Consider the following 22,142-nt stretch of genomic DNA (forward strand, 5'->3'; position numbering starts at 1 on the left):
ACAGATTTTCGTTCCTTGTGGGGGCGGAAGGGGGTGGGGCGAAATTCTGAGATATACGTTTTATAGTAAGATCTAACAGAAGTGCGGATACCAAATTTGGTTACTCTAGCCTTAATAGTCTCTGAGTTTTGTGGATGCCCCAGATTTTCGTCCTTTGCGGGGGCGGAAGGGGGTGTGGCGAAATTTGGACACGAAACGGTCAAGGTCAGATATCACAGGAGTGTGGATACCAAATTTGGTTGCTCTGGCTCTTATAGGTTCTGAGATCCTTGAACTCATATTTTGCAATTGGCAAAGCCGACCATGAAACCTGTGTGTTAGAGAGAGACAGAGCGAGAAAGAATGAAATTGTTTTCTTGATTCTGGCTATAATAATTATACGATCTGGTTGAGATTTTACACTCTAGAACATATAGTCATCCTCTACGATTCTGCATTTTTGGTTTTATCGTATCTTTAAAAATGTGGATGCCACAGATTTTCGTCCTTTGTGGGGGCGGAAGTGGGCGGGGCAAAGTTTTGAAATATTTTTGTAGCAGTGACATATCACAGATGTCTGGATCCAAAACATCGTTGCTCTAGCTCTTATAGTCTTTGAGCACTAGGCGCTGAAGGGGACGGACGGACGGACAGACGGACAGACAGACAGGGCTCAATCGACTCGGCTATTGATGCTGATCAAGAATATATATACTTTATGGGGTCGGAAACGATTCCTTCTGGACGTTACACACATCCACTTTTACCACAAATCTAATATACCCCAATACTCATTTTGAGTATCGGGTATAAAACCCTGAACTCACATTAAAATTTAAATTGTTTGCTCTCTTCCTTGTTAATATGTGGCTGCAATGGCAAACAAAATAAAAGACTTTGATTAGTAAATGGAAATGTAAAATTTGCATGTCACTTTTATTCAAATTACTATATTTTTGTATAGCCAAAAATAGAGAGAAACATGTAGAGACTGCTCATTGCTCAGCGCCAACCAAAACTGAGATTCATTGAGAGATGCTGTCTGCTGCGCCGACGTCGCTGTTCGATGATGTCATGCCAATATTTTTAGTTAGCGCGGGTTAAAATATTTCTATACTACTCGTTATTTTATACTGCTATTTACCCACACACACACACAAACAGAAGCCGAGCGAAACAGAGGGAGAGATAGAGAGACCGAACTCTCTCAGTATACAACAAAATAATTGAATTATTTAGGGAGAGGTTGTATGATCGCGATGGGGGCATCCAACAAGCACCGTAATTTTGTAATTTTGTACATTCCCATTTCGTACACACAGACTTATACTCGCTCTGCAAGCTACGTTTATCAGCTGGAACGATTTGCATGCTTTCCATAAATTTGTAGAGCCGAATAGAGCCGAAATTATTATGAGCCGATAATTTGTTAGTCGCAGTCCCAAAACGAGTGAAGTCAGGAAATACTACAAATTGTTTAGCGATTGAATTATTTAAGAATAATACAATTTAAGTGTATTTTTGTGGTTCGTGGTGGTTCGCGGGCTTGGAGAGTCCAAGCAAAACTATAATATCAATACTCTCTCTCTCTCTCTCTGTCTCTCTCTCTCTCTGTCTCTCTCTCTCTCTCTCTCTCTCTCTGTCTCTCTCTCTCTCTCTCTCTGTCTCTCTCTCTCTCTCTCTCTGTCTCTCTCTCTCTCTCTCTCTCTGCCTCTCTCTCTCTCTCTCTCTCTGCCTCTCTCTCTGTCTCTCTCTCTCTGTCTCTCTCTGTCTCTCTCTCTCTCTCTCTGTCTCTCTCTCTCTCTCTCTCTCTCTCTCTCTCTCTCTCTCTCTCTGTCTCTCTCTCTCTCTCTCTGTCTCTCTCTCTCTCTCTCTCTCTGTCTCTCTCTCTCTCTCTCTCTCTCTCTCTGTCTCTCTCTCTCTCTCTCTCTCTCTCTCTCTCTCTCTCTCTCTCTCTCTCTCTCTCTCTCTCTCTCTCTCTCTCTCTGTCTCTCTCTCTCTCTCTCTCTCTCTCTGTCTCTCTCTCTCTCTCTCTCTCTCTCTCTCTCTTCTCTCTTTCTCTCTCTCTCTCTTCTCTCTCTGTCTCTCTCTCTCTCTCTCTCTCTCTCTCTCTCTCTCTTTCAAATTAAACTTCATTACAACTTTATTCCCACGCCTCCACGAACAGAAACACAAACAGAAGAGAATAAAATAAAACCTAACTTCCCATTTGAATACAGTTCGGCAGCCACATAATAACAAGCTTTCAATCACTTTCCAGCTGCAAGAGACGGACCAGACAGATATACAAAGCGAGAGAGAACCGCTCAAGACCATTTCCAATTGAAGTTCAAACGCAGCAGCAGCAGCGGCGCAGCATAAAGTACCAGCAACATGAAAAAAGGCAGGAAATGCAGTGACACAGCTTCATCATCCGTCTCGTCTCTGCTACTCCCGCTTCTCTTCCCAACTTTTTAGGTATAAATTATCCACATTGTCGCTCACTCTGCCGCTCTGCACACCGGGCTTAAGGTACATCATAAACTAGGCTGTACGAATTATCACGAATGTTGCAAAGCACCGAGTGCTTAAAAGCGACAATCACAAAAACAACACAAGACGAATGCTCTCTAATTGACATACTTTGTGTCTGTCTATCTCTCTCTCTGTCGTTGCTAGATGCTCTTATATATAGGATATAGGAACTTCGACTTTCTTTGGCCCCAGTCTCGTTTTCTTCATTGTTGTTGCTGGTAATGCGGCTGCTGCTGCTGCTGCTTCTGCAACTGTACATTTGTTGTTGCACGTCTCTCTCGGTCTCTCTTCCTTTTCGTGTCTCCTCTCCACCGAATTTCTGTTTGTTGTTGCTGTTTTATTGATGAGCTGCAGTTGTTTGGCCAGCAGCAACATTTAATTTTTTTAAATTTTTTTGAAGCTTGGCACGTACGCCTCTTTTATTTATGTCTGTATATTTGTCTATCCATCCCCCTCTTTTCGCCATCATCAAGTAAGCTGGCTTTAGTTCTCCCTTTTGCTCCAATGGTTTCTGCACTTTTCACCGTTTGTTCTGTCCTAGCCAAGGACAAGGGAGCCTTCTCTCCTCCCTACTGGATGGACTCCATTAATCAGAGTGAACGTCACAATTATGCAGCACGATCCCAACGATTTCCAAATCAATTAATCACAAAGTGATGTCAGTGGGAAATTAGATAAGAGTCAACCCCACAACACGCTTGAGTAAACAATTTCCAATCAAAAATCATTTTCTGCCTCACCTTCCATTCCTTACCCTTCTACTCATGTGTCCATCAAATGCATTTGCATTGTTGGATGGGATGAGGGCGAGGCGCACGCCCAAGTCGTTAGAAAGTATTTGAGACGGTGGCCTTTGAACACAATATCGGTTTGCTGGGATTGCATTCCCTCTTATCGAGGGACCTCTTTGTCTCTTGTTGTTTATATGCAAACGTTCTTAATTTTGTATTTCCGCCATTTTGCGGAACACATTTCTAGGTTAGGTTTTGGTTTCTCCCGCCATTGTTTGCCGTTTTAACTATGCACTTCCCTGCAGTAAGGGTCATCGATGAGTCAGCTGCTGACACGTCGACGACCGCGTCACTACCCCCGATGACATAGTCGATGACCGGCCATACGCTGAGCTGTTTACTTTAACATGGAGATGTCCCAGGGCATAATCGATGACATTGTCATCGAGCGTTGCCGAAAAATCATGCACTTAATAAGCGATGATTATTCACGAAAAATCATGCATTTTATAAGTGATGATTTTTTGGCTTAAATCATCGCTTATTAAATGCGTGATTTTTGCCTAAAGATCATGCACATAAAAAGCGATGATTTTTACCTAAAAATCATGCATTTTAAAGGTGATGATTTTTCCCGAAAAATCATGCACTTAATAAGTGATGATTTTTCACGAAAAATCATGCATTTAATATAAACGAGGGGGAACGTTGTGAGTTGCTGCGCAGACCGCAACTCTACATTTATACCCGATACTGCAAATTGATTTCTTGCTTTTGGCTACAAAAATGATCCTATCTGATCCAGATTCAGCAATCTGATAGATATGGTCATTATCTATGATTTTGCGTTTTTAGTTTTCTCGAATCTGCAATATTGTGGATGCAACAGATTTTCGTCCTTTGTGTGGGCGGAAGGGGGTGGGACGAAATTTTGAGATATACGTTTTATAGTGATATCTAACAGGAGTGCGGATACTAAATTTGGTTACTCTAGCGTTAATAGTCTCTGAGATTTGTGGATGCCCCACATTTTCGTCCTTTGCGGGGGCGGAAGGGGGTGTGGCGAAATTTTGACACAAAACGGTCAAGGTCCGATATCACAGGAGTGTGGATACCAAATTTGGTTGCTCTAGCTCTTATGGGTTCTGAGATCCTTGAACACATATTTTGCAATTGGCAAAACCGACCATGAAACCTGTGTGTTAGAGAGAGACAGAGCGAGAAAGAATGAAACTGTTTTCTTGATTCTGGCTATAATAATTATACGATCTGGTTGAGATTTTACACTCTAGAACATATAGTCATCCTCTACGATTCTGCGTTTTTGGTTTTATCGTATCTTTAAAAATGTGGATGCCACAGATTTTCGTCCTTTGTGGGGGCGGAAGTGGGCGGGGCGAAGTTTTGAAATATTTTTGTAGCAGTGACATATCACAGAAGACTGGATCCAAAACATCGTTGCTCTAGCTCTTATAGTCTTTGAGCACTAGGCGCTGAAGGGGACGGACAGACGGACGGACGGACAGACGGACAGACGGACGGACGGACAGACGGACAGACAGACATGGCTCAATCGACTCGGCTATTGATGCTGATCAAGAATATATATACTTTATGGGGTCGGAAACGATTCCTTCTGGACGTTACACACATCCGCTTTTACCACAAATCTAATATACCCCAATACTCATTTTGAGTATCGGGTATAAAAAGTAATACATTCAATTGTTTATTTTTCCAATTGGTTTTATTTATTAAAAATTATTATTAATTATTGTCTAAGGATGCCACAGCTTTGTATTTTTTGTCCCTTGCGCCCTTTTGAAAATAGCTATTCTTGATATTGTGAATAGCCTTCCGAATCACTTTTTCTGCTGGCTCGTTGGGTATTTTCATCTTCACCGCCGCTGAAATAATATGGATATATTATATATATGTACAATTACTATTAATTTAGTTCAATTGTATAAAAAGAAAGAATTTGTTCGATTTTTAAAACGGTTGTTTGTTTCAACAAAAACAACAATGTTCACTGTAGGTCAGCGGTGGGCTGTTCATTTCCTCCAACAACAAAAACAAAACACGCGCAAAAAAATGTACCTGCTCGAGACAAGCCGCACAAATAAGGGTTACTTTTTGTTGCTTTTCTTTTTGTTCAAAGTGACCGCCACGATAATTAGCTATTGATCTCTAACAACACTGCGCATGTGCCCTGCTGCATATCGATGTTCTCATATCGATGTTCTCATATCGATATTCTTCTTTTGGCGTCTGTCTCTTGCGTATGTTACTCGGAAGCACATATAATTCTGTATACTGATCTTCTGCTGTCTTACCAATAAAATAACTTTAACAGGTTATGGGCCCAGACACCAATTCACACAGAAACAGTATAAAACAGAAACAGTGAGAAACAATAAACATTGTTTGGTGCTTAGTGAAAAGCAGCGCTAAAAAAATGGCATAGACTCATTAGTGTATGTGTGTACATAGAAAGGCAAAAGAACAAGTTGAACAAATTCAACGGAGATTCGCATTCTGTTTTTATACCCGATACTCAAAATGAGTATTGGGGTATATTAGATTTGTGGTAAAAGTGGATGTGTGTAACGTCCAGAAGGAATCGTTTCCGACCCCATAAAGTATATGTAAAGGACAGTGTATCAAGCAGTTAGCACTATCCCATCTAAATTAACATTTGAACTTAAGATACCATCGATAAGACCTAACCGATATAACCAGACTTAACCGATGTTTAAAAGACCTAACCGATAAGGGGTTATCGATACGGGAGTCGGTTGTTGGAAGTAGAAGCAGAAAGTTGAACAAAAAGTCGGAAGAACAGACTCATTAATTGCACATCATAAATCATACACTTTGTACTCTTTTTCGAAAAACACTATTAATAAACGATACATTATTATTAATCTTACATTTGGGGGCTCGTCCGCGTCGAATACAGAGCTCGGAGTGTGTGAAAAAGAAAAACAGAAGAAAGCAGAAGCTGATGCAAGAAGAGGATTGTTGAAAAGTTGTTAAAGTTGTTGTTTGTAGCTACATAAAGTTGTAAAGTTGTTGTTGGCGGCTATAAACATTAAGTTGAACAATCCAAATTCTGTGAGCATAACAGTAGACACGGAGTTTAATAAAAGATCGGTCGTTTAATTCGGTTGGAAAATTGTGAAATTCATTGTCGCGCCGCAGCGTCGCCTTGTCCGTGCGCAGTACGTACACAAGCAGAAAAAACACGCACAGACACGTTGTGTGTGATACACACTTATAAACAGAAAAGACAAGCACTCGTCGGGTACACAGACACAAGTCGAAAAGAGCCGCAAAATGATGCAAACACCGCCGCCGTTGCACTGGAAAGAGAGAGAGAAGGAAGAAGCTGTACCAGGAACGTCGCGCCCGAGTGCAAACGAGATGAAAGATTTTGAAAATGCGGAAAACAATACTGATGAGAAGATTGATCAAATGATAAAGTTGCTAAGTTTGAAACTGCTTTGCGATGAGCAACGAGAAATGAAGATCGCTCCAGATAATTTTACAAAAGTTGTGAGCGATTGTGATGGAAAATCGGTTCCCATAGAAAAATGGTTTGAGATATTCGAAAAAAATGCCGACGCATATGAGCTTACTGAAAAGCAAAAGTATGTGCAGGCCAGAGGAAAAATGACCGGTGCAGCTAAGCTTTTCCTTGAAGCTGAATGCGTGTGCACCTATGAGGAACTCAAGAACGTATTATTGGATGAATTCACATGTAGCTATAACAGTGCAGACATTCATAAGCTGCTGCAAGAAAGAAAGAGGAAGAGTAGTGAGTCGATGCACGAGTACTTGCTGCAGTTGAGAAAAATAGCAGCAGTCGGACATGTTGAACACGCGGCTGTTATAAGCCATATTGTGAACGGTCTGGACATAAGAAACGAGTATAAGTATGCCATGTATCGCTGTAAGACCTTCAGGGCCTTGAAAGAAGAGTTCGATATCTATGATCGTTTGAACATATCGGAGAAGAAGGGCAATAACGAACAGCATAAAACGAGTTTCAAGCAGCAAAGTGGGCAAAGCGGTAAAAAAGAATATTGCTATAACTGTGGATCAGGAGAACACAAACGCAAAGACTGCAAAGCCGAAACAAAGTGTTTTAAGTGCAATCAGAATGGTCACATTTCGCGTAACTGTCCTTATGAAGCTGATAAAGTTGATTAAGTTCGCGTCATTTTGGATCGCAGTCGCATGAAAAAAATTCAAATAAACGGCATTGTTGTTGACTGTCTTGTGGATACAGGGTCAGATGTAACCATAATCAAAGAGAGTATAGTGAAGACCATGAAAAACGTTAAACTTTTGAAGTGCACAACTATGTTGCGCGGTCTGGGTCAGATATCAACAAAGCCTGTTGGATACTTTAATGCAGAAGTTACCGTGGATAAGTTGCAGACCACACAGAAGTTTTTAGTAGTCCCCAGTAGCCAGATTTATTTCGACGCACTTTTGGGGGATGATTTCATTAAAAAGTTCCGTTTCGTCGCTGATATGTGCACAGATCCTGTGCCAACAGATGAGCATGCTCTTATATATAATGTAACTGAAGAGTCATCCTTTGTAGCTCCGCCGCAATATCGAAAAGACGTTGAACAGATGATAAGAAACAGTTACCAAATGCCCACAGAAGTTGCAAAGCAGTCTCCAATCCAACTGAAGATAGTTCCCGACGGAGTAATCAAGCCGTTTCATCACTCACCGAGTCGTTTATTAACAGACGAAGCCAGTGCCGTAAAGAAGCAAGTCGAAGAATGGATCGAGCAAGGAATCGTGCGCAAGTCGGCTTCAAATGTAGCGAGCAGAGTTGTCGTCGTGAAGAAAAAAGATGGTACACTTAGAGTTTGCGTAGACTACAGGAAGTTAAACAGCATGGTATTGCTGGACTGCTTCCCAGTCCCGATCATGGAGGAAGTCTTGGAAAAGCTGCAGTCGGCTAAGTGGTTTACCATAATGGACCTTGAAAACGGATTTTTCCATGTGCCTATGGAAGAGCAAAGCAAGTCGTATACGGCCTTTGTTACAAAGGAGGGATTATTCGAGTTTAATAAAGCGCCTTTCGGATTCAAGAACTCGCCAGCTGCGTTCATTCGGTTCGTAAGCTATATTTTTCAAGAATTAATCAACTTTGACATTATGCAGCTTTATATGGACGACATAATTGTTTACGCCGCGTCGCCCGAGGTATGCATGAGGAAGACAAAGTTGGTCCTGGAGACAGCTGCGCAGTTTGGCCTAAAGATCAAGTGGAAGAAATGTAGCTTCATGCAGCCACGCATTAGCTTTCTGGGCCATATCATTGAGGACGGGAGAATCTGGCCCGGCAAAGAGAAGACAGCAGCTGTCAGTCGGTTTGCTACGCCCAAAGACATTAAAGCAGTTCAAGCATTTCTGGGACTCACAGGCTTTTTCAGAAAGTTCATCCCTGGCTATGCACAAGTTGCCCGGCCGCTCACGAATCTACTCAGGAAGGAAGCAGCTGTCAACATTGGCGAAGCAGAGCAACAATCGCTACAAACCTTAAAGAATCTGCTTGTAATCGCACCTGTATTACATTTATACTCACGAGAAGCGCCAACGGAACTCCACACGGATGCATCCAAAGAAGGTTTCGGAGCAGTTCTGTTGCAGCAGTCTGATGGCAATTTCCACCCGATTTACTATTGGAGTAAAAAGACTACACAAGCCGAGTCCAAACGTCACAGTTACTATTTGGAGGTCAAAGCTGCATACCTCGCACTCAAGAAGTTTCGTCACTACCTGTTGGGGATCAAATTTGATCTTGCCACTGACTGTGCGGCGTTTAAGCAGACAACAACGAAAGTAGATATACCCAGAGAAGTTTCCCAGTGGATTCTGTATATGGAGGACTTTACATTCAAAGCAGTACACCGCCCAGGGGACAGAATGAGACACGTGGACTGTCTAAGTCGTTTTCCGCAGACATGCATGTTCGTGACGACGGAGCTAACAGCTCGGATAAAGAAAGCACAGCAGGATGACGATTTCATCAAAGCCACAGTTGAGCTCCTGAAGCAGCACCCATATCAAGACTACAAGCTTAAAGGAGGTCTTCTCTTCAAATCTGTAAATGGCAATGACGTATTGGTGGTTCCAAGGCGGATGGAAAGGGAAATCATTCAAGGATCGCATGAAGTTGGTCATTTCTCCACAGCGAAGACAATGCACTCAGTTCAGCAGCAATACTGGATTCCGCACCTTGAACGGAAAGTAAATAAGTTGATTACTAATTGTATCAGTTGTATAATTTTCAGCAAAAAGTTGGGCAAACAAGAAGGCTATCTTCATTGCATTGACAAGGGTGACACACCACTATACACGCTGCACGTTGATCATTTGGGACCAATGGATGCGACAGCCAAGCAATACAAGTACATTTTTGCTGTGGTAGATGCATTCTCCAAGTTTGTGTGGCTGTTCCCAACTAAGTCAACAGGTCACGAAGAAGTTGTGAAGAGGCTGAGAGATTGGTCATTTGTGTTTGGTTTTCCCAAGCGCATAGTCAGCGACAGAGGAGCAGCGTTTACATCCAACGCATTCAGCGAGTTTCTTAACGAGAACAAAGTCGAACATGTGTGTACAACGACAGGTGTGGCGAGAGGCAACGGTCAGATTGAGCGGGTGAACCGTTCAATTTTGGGTATCATCGCAAAGCTCTCAGCTCAGGAGTCAACGAAGTGGTACAAGCATGTGCCACAGGTCCAGATGGCGATTAATTCGCATGTGCATTCTACGTTGAAGTCGTCGCCATTCGAGGTCATGTTTGGGACAAAGATGCACAGACAAGCTGAAAGTCGACTATTGGAGGTGCTCAACGAGGAGTTGGTTACGCAGTTTAACAACGAGCGCCAAGAACTGCGTGACCAAGCGAAACAAAATATTGAGAAGGCGCAAGAGGTGTACAAGCGCTATTATGATAAAAAACGACGACCTGAGCACGGCTACAGACTAGGAGACATGGTCGCGATCAAGAGGACGCAGTTCGTCGCAGGACGCAAGTTGGCCAGCGAGTATCTAGGCCCATATGAAGTCACCAAGGTAAAGCGGAACGGTCGCTACGACGTCAGAAAGGTTGCTCAAGTCGAGGGGCCAAATATCACAGCAACGAGCAGTGACAATATGAAGCTATGGCGTTTTGTCTCAGAGAACGATGATATATTATCATCTGGGACAGATGAAGATGAGCAGGAGGGCCGAATGTAAAGGACAGTGTATCAAGCAGTTAGCACTATCCCATCTAAATTAACATTTGAAATTAAGATACCATCGATAAGACCTAACCGATATAACCAGACTTAACCGATGTTTAAAAGACCTAACCGATAAGGGGTTATCGATACGGGAGTCGGTTGTTGGAAGGAGAAGCAGAAAGTTGAACAAAAAGTCGGAAGAACAGACTCATTAATTGCACATCTTAAATCATACACTTTGTACTCTTTTTCGAAAAACACTATTAATAAACGATACATTATTATTAATCTTACATATATATATTCTTGATCAGCATCAATAGCCGAGTCGATTGAGCCATGTCTGTCTGTCCGTCCGTCCGTCTGTCCGTCCCTTTCAGCGCCTAGTGCTCAAAGACTATAAGAGCTAGAGCAACGATGTTTTGTATCCAGACTTCTGTGATATGTCACTGCTACAAAAATATTTCAAAACTTCGCCCCGCCCACTTCCGCCACCACAAGGACGAAAATCTGTGGCATCCACATTTTTAAAGATACGATAAAACCAAAAACGCAGAATCGTAGAGGATGACTATATGTTTTAGAATGTAAGATCTCAACCAGATCGTATAATTATTATAGCCAGAATCAAGAAAACAATTTCATTCTTTCTCGCTCTGTCTCTCTCTAACACACAGGTTTCATGGTCGGTTTTGCCAATTGCAAAATATGAGTTCAAGGATCTCAGAACCTATAAGAGCCAGAGCAACCAAATTTGGTATCCACACTCCTGTGATATCGGACCTTGACCGCTTCGTGTCCAAATTTCGCCACACCCCCTTCCGCCCCCGCAAAGGACGAAAATCTGGGGCATCCACAAATCTCAGTGACTATTAAGGCTAGAGTAACCAAATTTGGTATCCGCACTTCTGTTAGATCTCACTATAAAACGTATATCTCAGAATTTCGCCACACCCCCTTCCGCCCCCACAAAGGACGAAAATCTGTTACATCCACAATATTGCACATTCGAGAATTCGACCGACGTCACGCTCAGACTGATTTTCTGTCTCTCTCGCACGCACTCTTTGTCGTGTCGTTTAATATTAGCAGCGTCTGCCGGAGGAGAGCCAGACTGACTTAGTATCGGGTATAACCGTAGAGTTGCGGTGTCCGCATCAACTCACAACGTTCCCCCTCGTTTTGATTAGAATTTTGCAGCTAATCGGACCGTTGCCGTGGTTTAAAGTCCAAAATAAAGCAGTCCCAACGGATCAAGAAACACAAAAGCGAACGGAGACTCAAGTGTGTATACCAAAAAGTGCGTATGCCAAGCCGCCCAAAACCGCGAGTGTGTATACCCAAAAGTGTGTATACCAAGGCATAGAAAATCGCGAGTGTGTGTGTGTAAATAGCAACTCGGAGGGATACTTAAAAGAAAACGAAAAAAAACAAAATAAAGACACGGACAACAGTATTGTCGTCGTAGTGCTTTGTGCATGAGACGATCGACAGTTACAAATTTTGCACTGTGGGACAATAAGTATAAAAAATGAGTGGAAATATGAATTTCAATATTGAGAAACTGGACGAAAACAATTATAGCACATGGGAAGTTTTGATGAGAAGTGCTCTCATACAAAATGATTTGTGGCCAATCGTCAGTGGTAAAATTGAGCTTAGTGAAAGTGCAACAAATGAGCAACGTGCAGCTTTTGAACTAAAGGATCAAAAGGCGTTGGCGTCAATTTTACTTTGTGTTAAATCGACCCAACTAAACAATATTAAAAATTGTGTATCGTCTTCACAGGCATGGCAAAAGCTAAATAAAATTCACAGGCCAAGCGGACCAGCAAGGGTAGTGCTTTTAATTAAACAATTGTTGACGTTAAAAATGTCGGATGGTATAAGTGCACAGGAATATTTGCGGAAATTCCAGGTGGTACACGAGGCTTTAGCAGAGGTCAACATAAAGGTTGATGAAAAGATCTTATCAGTTGTGTTGCTAAATGGTTTGCCTAAATCGTATGAAAGTTTTGTTGTTGCGATTGAGACGCGAGATGATTTGCCGAGCTTGAGCATGCTAAAAATAAACATTTCTGAAGAAGCGAATAGGCAGGAAGATAGCATTAGCAAGGAAATTACAAGTAGCGCGGAACTACACGTCAGTTATGACAACAAAAATTTTAAGAAAAACTTTAAGAAGGGCAAAGTGTTTTAAGTGCGGAAAGGAAGGGCATTTTAAATCGGAATGCCGTGCTAAAAGCAAGCAGGAAGGAGCAAACAACAAGGGCGCAAACAGTAAAAGCGGGGAAAGATTGGGTACAATGCTTTGCGTAACCGAATATGCCAAAGTGGAACCAGAAAAATATGTACCAATCCTAAATTTAGCTAAGCCAAATGACCAGATGTTAAATGCATGGTGCATAGACAGTGGCGCAACGGCGCATCTATGTTGTGACAAGGAACGCTTTGTGTCGTTCACGGAAGATAATCAAAAAGTATTTTTAGCCGGCGGTAAATCACTTATTGCTGAAGGGCATAGAACTGTTCAAGTAAAGTTCGGTGATAGATCCGTTACGCTGGAAAATGTTATCTTGGTACCAGATTTGCAGTACAATTTTATAACGGTCACAAAACTATTAAAACATGGAAAAACGGAAAAATAGTTATAAAGGCACATCTGGAAAATGGATTGTTTATGGTTCAGGACAATCAGGAAAAGTGTATGAACATTGTAAATGTTGAGGCAGATGCATTCAAATGGCACAATAGGTTCGGCCATGTACATTTTGACGCATTAAAGGAAATGGTTAACAAGGAGATGGTAATAGGTCTCAAGGGCATATACAAGCCAAAACAAGTGTGTGCAACATGCAGCACAAACAGGTCAAAGGGCGTTCTAGACTTAATACATACTGATGTATGCGGTCCAATGCAAAAGCAGTCAATGGGAGGCAATCGATATTTCACCACATTTATTGATGATTGTTCAAGATATGTATCAGTAAGTTTCCTAAAAACCAAAGATCAGGTTTTCGAGGCTTTTAAAGAATTTAAAAGTCCAGTTGAGTGCCAAACTGGGAGAAAAGTCAAGGTTTTACGAAGCGACAATGGCCGAGAATACATATCAAACGTTTTTGATAATTACCTAAACCAAAATGGAATAAAGCGAAACTTAACAGTGCCATATACACCTCAACAAAACGGAGTTGCAGAAAGGGCCAACAGAACATTGGTAGAAATGGCAAGAAGTATGCTGCTGCATGCTGGGTTAAGTGAATGCTATTGGGCAGAAGCGATTCGAACTGCAACGTAATTGCGAAATAGAGTGGCAAGCAGCTGCTTGAGCGGGGTGACACCTTTTGAAATATGGACAGGTAGAAAGCCAGTGGTATCGCATTTAAGAGTTTTTGGCTCAGTAGCGATAGCTCTAGATAAAACAAAGAAATCAAAGTTCGCACAGAAAGGCTTAGAGTATATAATGGTGGGCTACTCGGATACGGCCAAAGCATACCGTTTGGTCAGTAAAGAAACCAGGAAACTCGTAGAGAGTAGGGATGTCATTTTTGTAGAACCTGAAGGGGGCAAACTAGATGCATCATGTTCCAATGACATGGCATCAATTGAGGTTCAACAAAACCAGGACTCTGAACCCGAAATGGATAACGAGCGATTTAAAGATCCAGAAAATGAGCCAGAAAATCAGGAAGAGATTAGGTCTAGTAATAACATTCTTGTAATTCCAGAACCAATAAGAGGACCAGGACGCCCAACCATAGTACGGACGGGCAAACTAGGACGACCAAGGAAGCAGTATCATATGCTCAATGCGATACTGGCAGCAGACGTACAAGTTCCACAAAACTACGCACAAGCTGAACGGTCTACTGAAGGCGAGATATGGAAAGCATCAATGAAGGACGAGTACGAATCTCTCGTGAAGAACGGCACGTGGTCGCTTACTAAATTGCCTAGCGGGAAAAAGTCCATTGGATGCAGATGGGTTTATGCAGTTAAGTCCAATCCGGATGGAAGCGTGAACAGGCTCAAATCACGTCTGGTGGCGAAAGGTTGTAGCCAACGCTACGGGATCGACTACAAGGAAACATTTGCACCAGTTGTACGCCACGCAACTATCAGGTTGATAATTGCACTTGCAGTCGAACATGGTCTCCACCTACATCAAATGGATGTTGTCACGGCGTATCTCAACGGCGAATTGGAAGATGAGGTTTTTATGAGACAACCTGAGGGCTTCATCAGCGAAGTTCACCCAAATCACGTTTTGAGGCTTCACAAAAGTATATATGGCCTAAAACAATCAGGAAGAGTGTGGAAATCTACGTTGGATGCAACGCTGAGACGCATTGGTTTTATACCGACTGTCAACGAACCCTGTCTGTATTGTAAGCCAGGTAAAAATATGTGTCTGATAGCTGTCTACGTAGATGACATTATTTTGGCGTGTAAGGACCTAGATGAGATATCTGATATCAAGATAAAGATCGCAGCAGAATTTGATGTGGTTGACATCGGGCCTATGCAATACTTTTTAGGTATTGAGGTGAAACGTGAAGGCAGTACGGGTGCGATTTCAATCAGCCAACGGAAGTATATTAGAGAGTTGCTCGAACAGTACAATTTGAAAGATTGTCGACAGACGACCACGCCTCTTGAAGCTGGTTACCAGGTGGCATGCAACAAAGAGGACTGCCGCAGGGTCGACATCACATCGTTCCAAAAGCTAATTGGAGAGTTATCTTATCTTGCTGTTATGACTCGTCCGGACATTGCGCATTCGGTGAACAAATTAGCACAACGTAACAAGGATCCTCATTCCGAGCATGAAGCGGCAGCCAAGCACATCCTTCGATATTTGGCAAAAACTATCGACTGGGAGATATGCTACACAAAGCAAGGAAAGGCAATTGAGTGTTTTGTTGATGCAGATTGGGCAAGTGATATTACGAACCGAAAGTCATTCACTGGCTATGTATGCATGTTGGCAGGAGGAGCGGTTTCTTGGGAGTCAAGAAAGCAATCGACGGTTGCCCTCAGTTCCACGGAGGCAGAGTACATAGCCTTATCATCTGCAGCAAAAGAGGCGATATACTTTCGCAGCCTACTGATTGACTTGAAGCTGATGTCCAAGGAGTCAGCTATTCAGATGTACGGCGACAACATTGGAGCACAGCAGCTTGCTAGAAACCCCATGTTTCATGCACGTACAAAGCACATCGACGTCAAGATACATCATATTCGAGAGGTTCTCAAGAGAGGGGAAGTCAACATTGCGTATCTGCCAACCGATGAGATGATAGCAGATGTCCTCACAAAGAACTTAGCCAAGGTTAAGCACCATAAATTTGTATTCGCATTTGGTTTAAAAGATCGTTTAAAAGTGCTTGACATGTTATTGGATATTAGTTAAGTATATTTAAAGTTTGTAAACATGCGTTGTGTTGAGGAGGAGTGTTCAAAGTGACCGCCACGATAATTAGATATTGATCTCTAACAACACTGCGCATGTGCCCTGCTGCATATCGATGTTCTCATATCGATATTCTTCTTTTGGCGTCTGTCTCTTGCGTATGTTACTCGGAAGCACATATAATTCTGTATACTGATCTTCTGCTGTCTTACCAATAAAATAACTTTAACACTTTTGTTGTTTGTTTTGCTGCTAGACTGCTCAAAATTGCAATTTCGTGCCCACCGCGGATTATAACAATTTAATTCGCTATTACGGATTTACATTCTATTTCTTTATTCTTCTTTTATTCCCGAGCATACGAGAAGAAAAAAGTATAATGTGAATGCAGCGAAACATTAATATAATTTGAACACAGTTTTTTCACAAATTTGACTTTTTATACAATTGAGATTTTCTTTATTTAACACGCGCGCACACATATTTTTAATTATTTAAACACTGCACTTACCTGATAATAATAAAATTCACAGCACTTTCGCTTCGTTTGCGCACAATTTGACGATTGCAAATAGCAAATGCAAAGCGAAGAAAGAAAAAGAGTTCTGTCGACGCAGGCGCAAAGAAGACGAAAAGATAAAACGATATGTTGATGTTGATTAACCCTTAACAGGCCCGTGGGGCTTACAATTTTAAAATAAAATGATTTTACTGATATATTAATATTTAAATTTTGTGCAGCCATTAATAATTTTTCTTCAACATTTTTAGTTATATTAAAATGTTCTTTTACATAATATATAAATATTATTTCTAATTCTGTGGTATTTTTTTTACATGCTTTTTATATATTATGCAATATGTAATTTTTTTGTTGTCGGGACATAAGGGTTAAGAATATATCAAAAAATTCGTCCGTGAACAACCTTCATCATCAACAAGCAAGCATGCACTGACCATAAGGGACAACACGAACGAATTTCGACGAGACCACCTTGTATAATTGCATCATGGCTGGCGTCAACGCCTAGATGACATTGTAGATGACATTCGTCATCGCTCACTGCTGGTACTGCAGGGTTCCTCCCACCCAGACACACACACACACACACACACACCCGTGTGGTGAGCGGGCAGTAGAATACCACCACAGCATGTCACAGCTTGTCGTATGAGGCGACTAAGAAGACACGGGGATGTTCTGCTCCCTCTAAAGAGCACTAAAGCAACTCGTAACCGCCGGCACATGCCAGGTATCCCCCGGATAGGTCCAACACACTTGTGAAGCACCTAGCTAATACGAGAAGGCGACTAAGACGGAGACCAGTAAAGTCTTAGGATAGGAACTGGACCCCCCCTTTTTTGGATTGATGACCCCAGGGCTGACGGAAGCCAGCATTCTAGCACTTTAGTACGCGGAATGAAACCCCGCCGAAATGGCTGCTAGGTTAATGCTGCTTCTGCCCCCGTCCCGTGAAAAATTGGCAAATCTCTAAGCACGCTCCTTGTTCCGTAGCCATTAAATTGGCCGTACAGGCTCAGTTGAGTCACTCCTGACTAGCGCGGATCCGGCTCTGAACTCCCGACCCCATTAGGGCGGGAGTCAACCCTCGCATGGCCTCCCTGCTTGCATAGACAACCATGGGATCATAACGCGACTGTACAACAGACAAGGACAACGGCTTACGAGTTGGGACCCAACAAAATGAGTAAAAGTATCACACCCATAACGACGAACGACTCAGAAGGCTTCAATAAAAGCAAAAAAATGGCGAGAACGCCAACTGGTGAGCGGACCGACGCCCCGCTGCCGGCCCTCCCTGGCCCGGAGCAGCACCAAAAAGCTCAGGGCAGCACAGCGCTGCGCGATCTAGGACGAGAGATCACGCAGCTAGTGGAGATGCTCGAGGATGGCAAGAGGCGATCCATACACCAACCCATGCGGGACTCCATCGAGAGCATAAGGGTGCTGTATGAGCTGGTTGCTATCCAGCAGCACGACGAAGGAGCTAAGGCGGTGATCAGGACCCACCAGTCCTCTCAGACGTCACCGATTTTCAGCCTCTCCCGGAGCCTAAGAGGAAACAGGCGGCAGGTGCACCAACACCCCGGACAAAAAGGACCAAGGCAGCGGTCGAGGTCCAGACCACACCAGGAGTAGCAGTTGAAAAGGACGCCCACGCTGAAAGGGAGAGAAAGGAGCCGGAGGAGACCCCATTTCTGACGGTGACCAACCGGCGCAGAAGGAAGAGGCCGCAAAAGCCGACTGGAGTGCTCGCGGACAAGACGCGACCAGACGCCATCGTCATTGCCACCAAAGGTGAAAAGTCCTATGCAGAGATACTGCGCAAGGTTAGGACGGACGAAACCCTGCGTGGACTCGGTGATGCGGTCGCCAGGATCAGGAGGACCCAAAAAGGAGAGCTACTCCTACAGCTCAACAAGTCGGGAGAGGAGACGGAGACGTTGAAAAGCCTGGTAGCCAATACGCTGAAGGAGCACGCAGAAGTCCGTAGCCTGTCGCACCGGGTGACCGTAGAGTGCAAGGACCTGGACGAAATAACCACCACGGAGGATATATGCGAGGCTCTGAGAAGCCAGGTGGAATTGGCGGAGCTGTCTGCGGATGACATCCAGCTGGGAAAGGCATACGGCGGAACCCAGACGGCCACAATCAGGCTGCCAGCGGAGAGCGCTCAAAAGGCTCTGAAAATAGGAGTCCTAAAAGTAGGCTGGGTAAGATGCAGACTGCGTGAGCGAATCAGCGTCACCAAATGCTTCAGATGTCTCGAGTTTGGGCATATGGCACGACAGTGCAGTAGCAAAGTAGATAGGTCCAAGCTGTGTAGAAGATGTGGAAAGGAGAACCACCTGGCAAAGGACTGTAGCCTGGAACCACAGTGCATGCTCTGCAAGGGAACGAGCGCAGACTGGAAGCACGTGGCCGGCAGCGGTAGATGACCCCAGTTTAGGAACGCCCTGACTAAAAGATCAGCATGAGGTGTACTCAGCTGAACTTAAACCATTGCGAAGCTGCTCAGTCTCTCCTGAAACAAGCAGTCAGGGAGAGGAAGACCGAAGTCGTGCTCATCTGCGAGCCATTCAGAGCGATACCAGGAAGCGGTTGGACCAGCAGCAGTTGCGGCAAGGCGGCCATCTGGGCCGTACAAATCCACCCCCAGGAGATATGCGCAGCCAACGAAGGATTTGTTAGAGCGAGGCTTAGAGAGGTAACCTTCTATAGATGCTATGGCCCGTCTCACTCCATAGGGGATCTACGTGGAGAGTAAGCGAGGAGTTTAACTTCAGCGACCACCAGGCGATCCACTTCGAATGCGGAGCAGCAACGAAAAGACAGCTAGCCAAAATTACCGGACCTAAATGGAAGGGCGACCACCTGGATGTGGAAACCTTCACGGAATATCTGCGCAACGCCAGCTGGAGCCCTGCGCGAGAAACGGCAGAGGGCCTGGCTCAGAAACTGGCGAAGCTCATGGAGGAGGTATGTGATGTGGCAATGCCAAGAAGGAAGCCTTGCAAAAGAGGAGCGCCCTGCTACTGGTGGAATGCGGAGGTTAACCAGCTAAGGAAAGCCTGCCTACGAGCAAGACGGTTCTACCAGAGAGCACGAGGTCGGCCTGAGTTCGAAACCAGGGGAGAGGAACTCCGATCAGCGAAAAGAGCCCTTAAACGTGCCATAAAGGAGAGCAAGTCAGCCTGCTTAAGGCAGATATGCGAGGAGGCGGACGTCAACCCTTGGGGGACGGCATATAAGGTCGTCACCAAGAGGATAAGGAGCCAGTCAACACCGGAAGTGACCTGCCCGATCCTGCTTCGTAGCATCGTGGAGGCCCTATTCCCACAGCACCCGTATAGGGAGGAGAGCGTCTCGAGCCAAGACTCCGAGCTGTGGCAACAGATTTCTGTTGAGGAGGTGATAGCGGCTACCAGGAGAATTGGGGATAAAAAGGCACCAGGACCGGACGGTATCCCAAACAAGGCATTGAAGCTTGGAGCAACCACCAGACCAGAAGTATTTGTTGACACGTTCAACAAATGCCTACGGGAAGGAGTGTTTCCAGAGCAGTGGAAAGTGCAGCGGCTAATACTTCTACCCAAAGGAAATAAGTCCCCGGAGGAACCATCAGGATACCGCCCAATATGTTTGCTGGATACGGTCGGCAAAACCCTGGAGAGAATCGTCTACAACCGACTGCAAGTTGTGATCCAGGAGAAGGAGGCCTTATCGGAGTCCCAGTACGGATTCCGGAAGGCCAAATCAACGGTCGACGCCATCAAGGCAGTCACCGACATTGCATCCAGAGCGATCGAGGGAATAAGATGGAGATTTGGCACAAAGGAGTACTGCGCGGTGGTGACCCTGGATATCCGTAACGCGTTTAACTCAGCGAACTGGTCTCGGATAAACGAGGCGCTCGGGAGAATTGGAGTTCCCACCTACCTGCTTCGGATAATAGCCAGCTACCTGTCGGGTAGGGTACTGAGGTACGAGACGGAGGAGGGACCAAAGCTCTACAGGGTGACAGCCGGAGTTCCACAGGGATCAGTCTTAGGACCTCTACTGTGGAACATAATGTACGACGACGTCGTGAGACTCCAGCTCCCGCAGGGATGCACGCTTGTCGGTTTCGCTGACGATCTCGCCCTGGTCGTGGTAGCCAAAGAGCTCCGAGATGTCGAGGCGACGGCCAACGAGGCAATCCGGATCGTATCCAACTGGATGGAAAACGCTGGATTGGACCTGGCTGGCCACAAAACGGAGGCTGTACTCATCACGAGTCGGAAGAAGGTGGAGTACGCGACGTTTCGCGTGGGTAATGCGACTATTAAGTCGCAGGAGTCAATCCGGTACCTAGGCGTGATGCTGGATAACCGATTGAACTACCGGGCCCACATCGAGTACGCGAGACAAAAAGCCTCCCGGATGCAGGCAGCACTCGCAAGGATTCTCCCCAATATTGGTGGACCCAAGGCAGGTCGTCGCATACTCCTGGCGAGAGTAGTGGCCTCGATCCTACTGTACGCTGCGCCGGTGTGGTCTTCAACCCTATCCGGCAACATGAGTCTAAGAAGAAAGATGTCAGTGCCATATCGGCTCTGCGCTCTTCGAGTAGTGTCTGGATATAGGACGGTGTCGGATAACGCAGCCCTGGTCCTCGCGGCCATGATACCGGTGGATATACTAGCGCTCGAGATGACGCATGTATATGAAGCGCGCGCAGGTATGCGAACTAATGCATCGCTAGAGACCATCCGTGCGTCGGAAAGGCGGGCGTCGATAGAAAAATGGCAGGCAAGATGGGACCACGGCCACAAATGGACGGTGGACCCATAGACTAATCCCGGACATTGAGTCATGGATAGGGCGGAGAAGCGGAGAGATGAACTACCACCTCACCCAATTCCTGACGGGTCACGGAGGATACAGGAAGTATCTACATAGGTTCAAACACGAGGATACTCCCGAGTGTCCTAAGTGTTCGAATGAGAGCGAGGATCCGGAGCATGTGATCTACCACTGCACGAGGTACCGCTCAAGTGCAGAGTATTTCCCACGACCAGAGGAGCTAATGGCGTTCATGACGGAGTCCGACGAGAACTGGCAGCGCGTTAGCAACACCCTAATAGCCATCCAGAGCGATCTGAGAAGATGCGAAAGGGAGCGACGCGTAGAGGAGAGTGCCTAACGTAGGCAACCCATCCCCGCGAAGTAATACTTTGCGGTGATCCCGCGGGAATGAGGTGTGCAGCTGTGCGTGGAGGTGAGTTTAGCTGGGAAGGCCCGAAGGGGTAGTCCAGTTCGTTGACTGGTACGGGCCGGTCGCGTCTCTTAGAGATTCTCAACCGCCGTGGCGTATCCATGGAAAAAAAAAAAAACACACACACACGCACACACACAAACACAAACATCCAACTGTCTCTCTCACACCTTGACGCTCTCAGTGCACGTTAATTTGTCACTTGTATGTATAGAGGAAACAAGAATAAACAGCGGTTTTTGACTTTCCCCAGTTATTTTGCACTCGAGTGACGGCACAACAGGCAAATAACGGTGCGCAATCATTTGGTTCTCTCTCTCCCTTTATCCCTTGAGAGAGTGGAATATAGGAATAATGCCGCAACGAATTTAGACAAACACTTGGCTGAATGCTTTTGCGGTTTGCAGCCAGAATAAATGCCCCAGGCGATGAAGCTAATTTAAAAGAATTGGAAACAAAAAGCCGG

The 22,142-nt window shown here is 44.7% G+C and overlaps 1 protein-coding gene across 1 annotated transcript in view; it reads right to left on the minus strand.

The window, feature by feature from the left end:
• The window catches only part of LOC117191874 (protein hu-li tai shao), a 45,339-nt gene that overhangs the window by 21,070 nt on the left and 2,127 nt on the right, over positions 1-22,142 (minus strand). Inside the window, exon 3 of the mRNA XM_033396640.1 lies at positions 807-849. The gene's annotated coding sequence lies outside the window, so the exon portion shown is untranslated. The remainder of the gene's footprint in view (positions 1-806; positions 850-22,142) is intronic.

Source organism: Drosophila miranda (genome assembly GCF_003369915.1).
Source record: "Drosophila miranda strain MSH22 chromosome Y unlocalized genomic scaffold, D.miranda_PacBio2.1 Contig_Y1_pilon, whole genome shotgun sequence".
NCBI lineage: Eukaryota > Metazoa > Arthropoda > Insecta > Diptera > Drosophilidae > Drosophila > Drosophila miranda.